This window comes from Periplaneta americana, chromosome 13 (genome assembly GCF_040183065.1).
Source record: "Periplaneta americana isolate PAMFEO1 chromosome 13, P.americana_PAMFEO1_priV1, whole genome shotgun sequence".
NCBI lineage: Eukaryota > Metazoa > Arthropoda > Insecta > Blattodea > Blattidae > Periplaneta > Periplaneta americana.
The window spans coordinates 36814030-36826433 of record NC_091129.1 but is presented as its reverse complement, the minus strand read 5'-3'; the positions used below and the strand labels follow the sequence as shown (position 1 = coordinate 36826433).

At 34.8% G+C, this 12404-nt stretch overlaps 1 protein-coding gene across 1 annotated transcript in view; it reads left to right on the top strand.

Annotated features, from left to right (window-relative positions):
- LOC138711803 (uncharacterized) overlaps positions 1-12404 on the top strand; it is a 342343-nt gene that overhangs the window by 266479 nt on the left and 63460 nt on the right. The window contains exon 8 of the mRNA XM_069843046.1: positions 755-1016. The gene's annotated coding sequence lies outside the window, so the exon portion shown is untranslated. The remainder of the gene's footprint in view (positions 1-754; positions 1017-12404) is intronic.

Sequence of the window (12404 nt, the reverse complement as noted above, 5' to 3'; positions counted from 1 at the left end):
CACCAATAAAAGTGGGCGAGTGATTTAAAAATCCATAACGTAGGAAGTTTAAAAATGGCGACTGAACATCCGATAAGGGCACAAATACCCACAAAATATTGTGCTATGCATTCCACACATATCACAAGGTATTTTAAAGAATTTTTTTTTTTTTTTTTTTTGAAAATTTACTCATTTTTCACCAAAAAATACCATCCTCTCCCCTTAACATTACTAGGTCACATAAGAACAGGTTATCTTTGGTTAGGCAGCAATCTACTGAAGTCCCCTTCTTTCTGTTCGGCATCATCTATTCTTGCTTACATGCCCTTGACATATCTAGTTTGTTGGTCTTTATAAAAAAAAATAGTCCGGAATATGTATTATATGATTTTCTTGTGTTAAAGTCTATTGTACCTGGTTTATGTGTTTCGACGTATTATGAGTCATCCTCAGAGTTTAACACAAGAAAATCATATAATACATATTCCGAAGTGATGCAGTGTTAAAAGTTGTGTAATCAAGATGTATAAACAAATAGTATTAGCAAATCAGTTCTTTTTTTCTTCGCCTTGCATTGTTTTATTATTTTACTCTAAATTTGAGTGAGAATTTCATAGAAAGCTGTCTTTTCTTATATTATAATTTTTACAGTTAATATCCTGTTAAAGCAATTAACTTCTTTGAGAAATACTAGGATGTCAATTTCAAATGGAGCCTACAAATTCTTAATGATGTTTCTGATATTTCTTCGTTTTTACATCCTTGATTACAGGTTTGCAGCAAGCTGGACATTAAGATCAAGTTACTTCATGTCTTGAAGCTGCTCATTTGTCAGAAGTTGATGATCTAGTCCTGTTATGTGATTCATCGTACTGTTACTGTACTCCAGCTACGAGAAAAGCTCTGCTTGAAGGTCATCAGCCTGTGTTGGCTCGGAGAACAGGAGTGAATTTTGTCAGCACTTGTGTTTCTAGGCCTCTTCTTGGTGGATAATGACACAACAACTATATAGGATGTTTAAAAGATATTGTCAGGTAGCTGTAAAGACTGCAAATCTTTTAAAAAAAGATCACAGTTGAATGTGAGAGTGATTTAACTCAGATTGAGCTCACTCATTCACTGTAAGGCAGCTCTCGCATTGGAGCAATATGCAACTAGCAACAGGCAATATTTTTCTGACTTTCTCTCACACTGAAGCAACTTGCACAATGTAGTCAGTTCGAGTTTGTTGTTCTGTAATAAAAGTTAAGATTGTCATCATCTTACAACTGTGAGGTTCTCTTGTTCTGGTGGCTATTGGAAAGAAGGGGAAAGGCAAAGGTTCTGATTACAGTTATTCGTAAATTACAGTGAAAGTGCATGTGTGAAAGAACTCAAAGCACATCCTAACGAAGTTAAAAAATTGCTGTTGAATGTGCCCAGATAATTTTCAAGTTCTTTTAAATTTAGTTGCATCAGAAACCTCAAAAGGTATTCTCATATAATATGCCATGAGGCACAGGGAGGCAATGAAGTAGAGCTCCATGCATTCTTTGACGTCTGCATTAGAATGAAGTCGTGTGGTTGGCACCACATTTCGACTGTATTTTTACGCCCTGAGTATAAATACATGGGTAATTTTCTACTAATTCTACAACATTGAAAATTTGAAATTAACAGAATTGTGAGACATTTCTCGATTGTTGTAGCAGATGTTTTGGAGTCTGAAGCTCAAACTTTTTACAGGTCAGTGCCACTAGAAGAAATGTTGCTCTAATTAAGTGATACACATTGCTTTTGAACATGCTTGCTGTATCACCAGCAACATGTATCGTTCAGAGATTGCAGCCTTTTTGCAAAGCCAATATCAGTTGCTCCAGTGTGAGAGTCTACACCTATTACAATGTAAATATACCGAAATCAGCGATATTGCATATTGCTAGTTGCTTGTTGCATTTTGCTTCCGTCTGAGAGCTAGCTAAGGTATGCAATTCTAATTGTGTACAATACAAACATACATGGTTAATTGCAAGACAAGTATGAAAGGAAATGTTCGAATGACTAGTGTTACCTTCATCTTATGACGTCACATACAGTTGTTGTTTATATGTTTTATTCTGGCTGGTAAATTAGTTGGCTTCAAGAGATATCGGTATATCAAATGTGGTGTGGTATATATAACTTAACTTCAGAATTTTCAGAATTGAGTTAGTTTGCTATTTTTATCAGTATCAGTATCATTATCATAAGACTTAAATTATGTATGGGAGCAATTCGGAGTCTCTGCAGGTTCTCTTTTATCTATGCACAATAACTATTATGCTTGATGTAAACAAGTCCATCTTTTACATTGAACAGTGATCGATTTTTCCGATGATGTCCAATTGTAACATGTCAAGCAAGTGGAAGTAAGTATTCTAACTAAAACGAAGTTGAATTTTTCCAGTTTTAAATAAGTTTCGCACAAGGATTGAAATGAAAGATATCTCTGTCTGTGTTATCTTTCCGTACAATAGAAAAATACGACTGTTTCAAACAAAGCACACCTCATGGTTGAGAGTGAATGGAAACAGGAGAGGGAGGGAGGGAAAGAAGAAGAGAGATTATATGCCTTTTCTGTATGATGTCATCTCCTAATACTGTGATAGCCTCATGCAGTAAGGGAATTCACTTTAAAAGTTGTGGCAGGAAAATACGAACTTCGAGGAAAGGGACAATAAGGCTTTCTTCCTAAGAAACAGAACCTTCCCATTCATCTTACGAGGGGAGCCATTTTTAGTCTCAATGTCATTGAAGTAATTTCTTTACAGTTTTTTTGTACACAAGTCCTAACTTTGGAGCTATCTGCCTCTAGGAACTCCTTTGCATTCCTACAATAATGCATTTAATATCTTGAGACACACTGTTCCGATCCATTTCCACAAAACTTTATCAAGATCTCCTCCAGTGAGCCAGAAAGTACCAGTTGTGTTCGAATTTTGCTGTTGAACAGTGATATCAATGCCTGTCGAATGCTAAGAAATGCCCAGATGGTCAGTTGGCATCAAATTTGAATTTTAAGAATTGTTAGTTAAAAGCATCCTTTTACTTCGATTTTTCTGAATCTGAAAATCATTTTGAGTATTATCCATTCGAACAAAAAGTGTTCTGTATGAATTAATTTTACTGTCCAAGAAAAACTTCTATCACTAAGCAAAATTTGGTGGACCATATGTGATGGTTTCAGAGTTGTGAAATTTTTGTATTAAAAATAGGTTACTTTTGAAACTTGTGCTAAAACCTGCAATCTGTGATAAGTCCTTCATTATTTAAATTAGGAAACTTTTTTTTCTAAGGAAAAAAGCTTGTTTTTTAAGACTAGGGTTGCCAGATTTGTAAAAAAAAAGATGATTTTCACAAAAAATAAGGAAGTTGTATGTGAACTTCCCAGGGATATAGGCCTAGTAAGTGGCATATAATTTGTTTAAGGTGTAAGGTTATTACTAAAACCCAGATTTCTAAGCACAATCAAACAGTAAAATAAGCAAGCAAATAAGCACGAAAAATGGTCACCACAAAGCTTTTTAGAAATTTGACACAGTGTTTTGTAACCGGAATTTTTTTGTAATACCTGACTGAGTTTGTCGAACACAATTTTTGCAACCCCATGTGTTTCTGAAGATAATGTTACCGAAATTTCGTCTATCAGAGAAAGTTAATGTTCCAAGGAATTATTTCGAGTTTTCAACTGCTTTAAAATTTCCGGTATTTTGGAGAATTTGTTATGGATGTATTGAATCTTTTCTTGGATGCTGTTTTTAGCAAAACATTCGTGGGCTGTGGTAATACTATCTTCTGCATTTAGGAAATTGAAAACATTTTTCACTTCACTGAAATGTTCCACATAGTATTGCATAGCCTGTAACCACGTACCCCATCGAGTTAGACTGGCTGAGGAGATCAAGACAAATTTGGAAGGAGTTCACGAAATTTTTAAATTCTAATCGGTGACTTTACAAACACTTTCTTCACGCTGAAAACAAGAAGATCCACGTCTTTATACTGGCTAGTCACAGAAGCTTGGCAGGGAATCCCAAGGTTCTCTCCTAATTATAACTATGCAGTATTTCACAACATCCTGGGTCATACTCTAGCATTGCTTTTTTACGCATTCGACTGAAGTTAATTATTTATTAGCCAATAAAAAAATGGAATCAATGATATATGACGGCTAGGAGTGAAATATGCACTTTTAAAATTACAGTTTTGGGTAAAATATGCTGTTTCAATTAAAAATAGTAAAATAAGTAAGCAAAAGCATTTATAAGGACTAACAAACATAGTTAAAACTGCTTATCTAGGTGTGTCTTACGAAGTATAACCTTTCTGCTTACCTTCAAAAGTGTGGAAAAGAATCTGCATTTTGCTTAGAAATTCGGGCTTCAGTTATTACCATCCTTCACTCTTTTTTAGACTTTTATAATACATTTACAGAACATGTATGTTAGGCTTGCTTACGGTATATATCTCCAGTGTAAATGTTATCAAACCATTCATGCCTACGAAAACATTAAGCATTGATGATATCACTTATATTTAACAGATGATTTGGCAGCCTGAAGTATTAGTGTATTGTTTTTATTATCCAAGTTAAATTCTCTGGATGACTGACTGAAGTTGAGAAATACAGTAGACCCTTGCTAATCTGACCATTCCTTGCATTAAGGAGTGATGGATTAGCAAGAGGGTCATATTACAGAGATGCTTAAATGCCATTAAATTTAATGTTACAAGCTGTGCCAACCACTTTGCTTTAAATTATAAATCGAAACTAGAACATTCCACACGTGGACAGCATGTTTGTAAGATATATTTATTTATTTATTTATTCTGGTAGAGTTAAGGCCATTAGGCCTTCTCTTGCACACTACCAGAAGTAAAATACATAATAAAACAATGACAAAAATACAAAAGTCATACTTAAAAATAAAAATAATTTCCATGCACATTAACAAGCTTACATGGGCTATAATGAAATATTAACTAAACATGATACATAATTAAGTTATTTACAATTCATATCCTAATTCTAATTTATGATAGACCTAAATGACAATTTATATACACACACAGAGTAATCTATAAAAAATCAGCTAACACAAATCAATTTCATGTAAAAGTATGTAATTCTTAATTCTTAATTTAAATTGATTAACTGTTCGGCAATCCCTGACATGACGAGGTAAGGAGTTCATAGGCGACAAACTGACACTGTGAAAGAGGATGAATAGAAAGGGGTACGTTGACAAGGAATGGATAATAAGGCCTGATGTTGATTCCGTAACGTTGTAAGATATTTAAAGCGAGTTCTCAGATATTTTGGAGTAGAAGTGAATAATATTCTAAACAGAAGAGATAAAGAATGTGCTATTCTACGTTCCTTTAGGCGGACCCAAGAAAGAACTTCAAAAGATGGTGATATGTGGTCAAATTTACGAGTATTGCAGATGAAGCGGACACACACATTACGAACACGTTGTAGTCTTTCAGCTAAATTGACAGTTATATTTGTCAAGAGAGAATCGCAGTAATCAAAATGGGGCATCACTAGCAATTGAATAATGTTTCTTTTTATGGAAAGAGGCACACAGTTTCGTAAGTGATTTAGAGAGTGGAGCAATGAAAATATTTTCTTACAGATGTGAGTTACTTGACTATTCCAATTTAGATCTCTATCCATTAATAATCCAAGATTTTTTACAGTGTCACTGTACTTAATAAACGACCCATTTATTGACAATCTTCGTATGGTTTTGTCGTCAATTGTACTGAGTAAGCACCGATGTCCCATTACAATTGCCTGTGATTTTCTTGGGTTTAACCTCAGTCCAAACCTTTGTGCCCACAGATAGGTAGAGTTTAGGTCTTCAGTCATTGTGGTCACTGTATTAGTTGTTCACCAGGACGAAAGTGTGTGTAGATTTGTAAATCGTCAGCAGACAAGTGGTATCTGCAGTGCTGTATGGTTTTTGTCACATCGTTAATATATATCGTAAATAGTAGAGGACCTAGCACCGACCCTTGAGGAACTCCAGATTTTGTGAAGCGCCATTCAGAAGAGAAATCACCAACTAATGTACACTGCTGGCGATCACGAAGGTAGGATTGAAACCAAGCGACAGCATTATCCAATAAATTCAAGTTTTTCAATTTACATAAAAGGAGGTCGATATCAACAGTATCAAAGGCCTTGCTGAAGTCAAGTAAAGTCAATAAAGTTAGTTTACTGTCATCAGTAGCTTCGCGTATATCTTCATTGACTTTTAGTAACGCAGTTGTGGTGCCAGTCCTAAATCCTGATTGGTAATCGTCAAGTAAGCCATTATGGTTTAAGTATGCTGTCAGTTGCTTGTGTACAATACCTTCCAGTACTTTTGATAATGCAGTAAGGATGCTAATAGGTCTATAGTCGTCCGGAGAAGATGGAGTTTTATTTTTGGGGAGAGGACGGATAAGGGCTTTTTTCCAGAGGCTTGGAAAATTAGCAGTAATAAGTGAAGCATTAAATATGTGTGTCAGTGTAGGTAGTATTATATCAGATATCATACAGAGTAATTTAATATTTATTTTATCTACTCCCACAGCTTGAGTAGTTATAGATTTAAGTGCTCTTTCCACGTCTAGGTCTGTGACATACGAGAACTGAAACTTCTCATAATTCGATAGTGGGGTATTTCGTAGCTCGTTAATAGTCACTCTTTTTTCCGTCTCATGCAAGTTGTCTGTACAGATGCAAAGTGGTCATTAAGGATTTCTACGGGGATTGTAATATCGTCAGCTTCACATCTAGTGTTTCCTAGCCCTAGGTTCCGTATATTTTTCCATAGCCTTGAGGAATTAGAGCCCTGTGAGGAAAGATTATGAAAATGTTTCAGTTTTGCATTCCGAATGGTCTGAGTAGTCTTATTACGTAATTGTTTATATTGGTTGTAGAGAAAGTCACTTTTGTCACGTCTGTACACTCGGTAAGCCTCATCCCTCCTCGCCATCAGCTCACATATGTCACTCGTCATCCAAGGCACAGGTTTCTTTGTGCGTTTCTTTATTAGTGGTGTGTGCTTGTTGTATAGTCCAAGAATGTATTCGTTAAGTTGGGCAATTTTTTCGTCAACAGAATACGATGTCCAAATATTATGCCAGGGGATTTGTAGTGCATCAGTAGACAGTGTCGTCTGGTCAATTCGTTTTAAGTCACGATATGATATAAATTTTGGTTTGCGCTTAGGACATTTAATGGCATAAGCTAGGTACAAGATATCATGGGATTATATACCCAAAGCCGGGCATTGCCCGTGAGCTAACACTCTTTCTGGATTGTTGGTAGCAATAATGTCAATCAGTGTTTCAGAATGCTGGGTATGATGAGTAGGTTGAAGAGGAAGGATTTGCATATCAATCGCCTGGAACATAGTCTTTAGTTGTCTTGTATGTACTGAATCTAAGGCCAGTAAATTTGTATTGAGGTCACCCATGACAACAACGTGTTCATAATGCGTAATTACATTGACTAGTGAATTTTCTAATTGATTAACATCATTTATATGTGGAGGTTGATATATCACACATAATAAACATTTTTGGAAACATGTAGTGACTTCAATAAATAATTCTTCCGGTTTGGCATTGTACTCTCCAGGGGATGCATATATAACTTTGGGATTTAGGTCTGACCTAACATAAGCAACTGTTCCACCTCCACGCCTCATTAGTCTATAATTTCTAATTAATATATATCCATATAAAGTAACAATTGAGGAAAGAAGAGTGGGTTTCAGCCAAGATTCTGAAATTAAAATTGCATGAAGAAGAGAATATAGACTGCAATTTGTTATAATGAGCGGGAAGGCTTTGGGCATTCAAGTAGGCAATATGAAGGGATGAGGAATGTTTTTCAAACGCTTTTGTGAGAACTCTTTTTGCCTCAGGGCGGCTGGGCAAGTTACGATCTGCAGTGGCAGGAGGAAAGGAAGAGTGAATGTCATTGACCAGCGTTCTGTCAGGGGCTGCCGGGGTAACATTTCCAAGAATCAGGTTAGCCAACTTATAGAATTTTACAACTGTATAAGGAGTGGACTGCAAGAACTAATTTAACTACTTTAAGATTAGTATAGGCTAATATGAATTATTATTAATATTAATTATTAAAATATTAAAAATGAAATAATATATACTGAGAGCCTAAACAAATGTTAAAGCTGCAGATAAACTGCAGTTAATATAAGAATAACACTAAATCAATTATAATAACACAAAATCAAAGGAAGTATAGCAAATAAAAATCGGAAATAATTTGTGAGTGCAGGCGAGTCACATGACAGAACTAGTGAATATCAGACGCTCGAAAAATCTGCCTTGTGACATCTCCAGTTTTGACAGAGATATTCCCATCAATTGTCCAGACTCTGGTAACACCATACTTGTCAATACATTGCCTTAACAGTTTGTACCTAGCTTGAGTCAAGTCTTCTCTAATCGTAATTGGTTTACCTTTAAGTTTTTTCTTATTCAGAAAGACTTCTCTTCTTTTCCTATAACTCACGAACTTGATGATCACTGGTCGTGGGCGTTCTCCTCTCCTCCCCACACGATGGCTCCTGTCGATGTCGTGCACCTCCATTTCCACACTGATTTGGGCTGCGACATCAACTGCTATCACGTCAGTATCCTCACCCTCAGACTCTGGCACCCCAAAGATACGCAGACACTGACGGCGTTGATACTGCTCCAAGCAGTCGGTCTTTTCTTCCATATAATATGGAATATATATTGAAAATAATATATACAAAATTACAAAGTTAACAGAAGTGTTTATATTCTTATGTTACATAATATTCTTCGATAGAAACCATTTATTGGTGTTCTTTGGACTAACAACTTAAAAGGAAGTCGCTATTAACATTTTTTAAATATTGTAGTTCAATAATAGCCATTACTTGGTTACATTTTTGTGTTTAAGGAATGCTATATTGATAATGTATATTTTAAAGTTTGATGGAATATCATAGGAACACACAAAAAGTAATATAGTAATTTTCAACTTCAGTTTACTCAAAAGTATGATTTTGCACTTAAGCTGTTAGTCCTCGTAACCTCTCAATTGACATGGTTAGACTTGTACATATATGTTCTTATGCTGTTACCTTGCATTTACATATGGTACAGACACTAATTAAATTAATGTTAATAGAAGAAAATTTTTATATCATTTGCAAAAACAAATAAACAAAATGAAGGCAGAAACATGTCCGATTTTCAACAACAAAGATGCAATTTTGCATGTTCTATTATTGATGTACGACGTACAGCATGTGACCATTTCAATGTGCAGACTGGGTGTCAGCAAAACTATTAAGAAAGTCATAAATGCATGAAAAGGTTCAGTACTTGTTAAGAATTATGTTATGAATTCGGGTGGTCCCTAGCTGGGTTACAGGCACAGCGTCAGATGTGCACGGAAAAGATGACGAGAAACACCAAGTTCATAGTGCTTTAAATCCATCTTTTGTTGCTGAGAGTAGTGTGGGAAGGCGATAGACGGGTAGGGTAAATAAACTTCATAAAATGTTAGTACTGGGAGAAAAAGTGAAAGGCGATTGCCATGTGTCATTTACAAACTCTGAGATTTTCAGCTATAGTGTGATATGCAATTCGTTTGAATTTTATTTTTTCTTCTGTCTTTTTTGAAGGACCACAAGAACATACCTCGAGGACCACAGGCGGTCCATGGACCATAGTTTGAGAAACACTGCTCTACACTAACTTGCGTTTATTTGGAAGGCAGTTATTATTAGTATGTTTAAATAATAATAATAATAATAATAATAATAATAATATTATAATAATAATAATAATAATAATAATTATTATTATTATTATTATTATTTATAGTAGACTTACAGACAGGAAAAGATGATCAGCGTCGACTGCATCCTCCGTGAGCTGTGGTAGTCGGTCTTCTCGTGAATTAAGGATGAGCAGGGTCCGTCTGTGCTTATCTACTTAACAAATATTGAATATTAAAATACGTGTCACATTTTATTAGCTTGAACGTTTTTGGCTTGAATAAGCCATTTTTAGAAAATTATGCCTGAGAATACATATCAATGTAGATTGGTACATGCGTGTTATATAGTACAATGTGAACAATGAGTTAATTATGAGCCTCTACTGTAAACAATTGTGGACTCAAATTAATTAAAATGTGGATAAAATAAAGGCTATATAAGCTGTGGTCAATAAAATATTAAAATGTTAAAATATTAAAATATAAAATGTTGTCCTGAGTTGCAATTTGCTGAACCATCTGTGACAAAGCTCCAATGATGTCTTGAATGGGGATAATTCAACTGTAATATGGAATGAGAATATATCAAAATGTGGACCATATAATACATACATAATAAGGAAGTTACAAACAATAACAATGAGGTGTACTTATGTAAATCTTAATACTGTTGAATCTTTAACAAACTTAATATAAAAATATAGAAATCTGGTTACAAACTTCGCATAGCAAATTATGGATGCAAGCGCACGGAACAGTTGTGTTTAATCTAAGTGATGTTTGTAAATTAGTTTAGTTAGAGCGGGGTTTAATGAGTTGTAAAATGATTATAAATTTGTCTGGGTAACGTTATCTTAGGTTATGAAAAATAAGAAGTAATCAATAATCATGTGTGTGGTGATGGTACTTCCATAGTCAATGGTGGTAGAGAGACAACTGTTGGGCACGCTTCGTTTACAGATTTTACTAAACTTAGGTAACAGCTGATGTGGAAGGGGGGAAGGTTGGTTATAGGCTAACAAGCATGCATGTGGGTTGTGTGTGTGTTCAGATTGAACAGTGGGTTAGCAAGTTGGGGATTTGTTCATTCAAAAGCAGTATGCCTAAATTACAGGCCCGGGCTATATGAAATCTTCGGCTGCATTAATATATGTCCTATTGTGTAAGGGGAGAATAATGTGCAAAGCCTCTTTTATGTTGGTTAATTCATGGCCCTTCTTGATTAGATGAGTGATGAACTTAGATTTTCTCCTGTTATGTTTAAAGTCAGCAACTTGTTCGCTATACCTAGTTTTAAAGTTCCTATTTATGTGGGCAGTTCTTGCATTGCAACATGTATATGCCTCCGCTTTGATGTTTATCATTGGTGTTTAGTTTATTGGGAGTGGTATTATTTAGTTTATTTGTTTGAAAGGCTATGTCAGTGCCATGTTTTTTTAAAGAAGTTACTGAGTTGGTTAGAAACTTTACCAAGGTATGTCATGCTAACCCAATCTTTTTTAGCAGTAGAAGAGTTTACCATATGTGTGGTGTGTTGGTTGTGTGAAAGTTTGCTTTCACGTTTGTGAAATAGTTTGTTATCTATTTAATGAAACCGTTGGATCTCGCTAAATTAACAATATATTCTTTATTAAATCGTGTTTTGCTTAAAGGGACCAATAACAGTCAATGAGAAACCTAAATTTACTGAACTTGTGTATTTCAGGATGATTAGAGTTGTTACTTATGGAATGGTCGGTGGAAGTGGGTTTTCTAAAAATATCAAAGTTAATTTTAGAGTTCTTTATAAAAATATACGTAAATCCAGAAAATTTATGGACCGGTTTTTAGCTGATTCGAAGGTGAATTTTATATTCGGATGTAAATGAGTAAAAGAATTGGTGATACTGTCATTAATGTTGTCATTATCATAAAAAAGTAATGTATCATCTACATATCTAAGGTATGTAGTGATGTTGAACTGATTTGAAAGGGTGTGCACATTATTGCTTTCCAAATCCTGCAAGAAAATTTCTGCTAGAAAACCAGACAGTGGATCACCCATTGCCAGGCCTTTATTCTGCTGATAGAAAGTGTTGTTGAACGAAAAATAATTTTGCTTTAAAGAAACATTTAAAAGATGAATCACTTGGTCTATTAAGGTGGAATTTAATTGGACATCGGCAAGTTTTGTTTTGATTATGTTCAGGGTCTCATCGATAGGAATGTTTGTATATAGATTGGAAATATCTAGGGATAACAATTTAGTTCTTTTTGAGGGTTTTAATTTGGAAAGTGTCTTAATTAAATGTCTAGTATTTGTGACTGTATATTTGTTATCCATTATCAAGTTGCGTTTCAAAAAATTATGTAGGAATTTATTAATTTTGCGGTTGGGAGCGTTTTGACTACTATGGGCCTCATTGCTAACTCTGGTTTATGTGTTTTAGACAATGCTTTCAAAATGGGTGCTTGAGGGTTAATTTGGACTAATTTATTAATCGAATTGGCCGGGATGAGATCGGGAGAATTCTTTAATGCTATTTTCAACTTTTTTTGAAAATTATCTGTGGGGTCCGTTTTGAGTTCACAAATATGATTATTAATGAAAAGTTCTTTTGTTTTTTCAACATATTGGTCC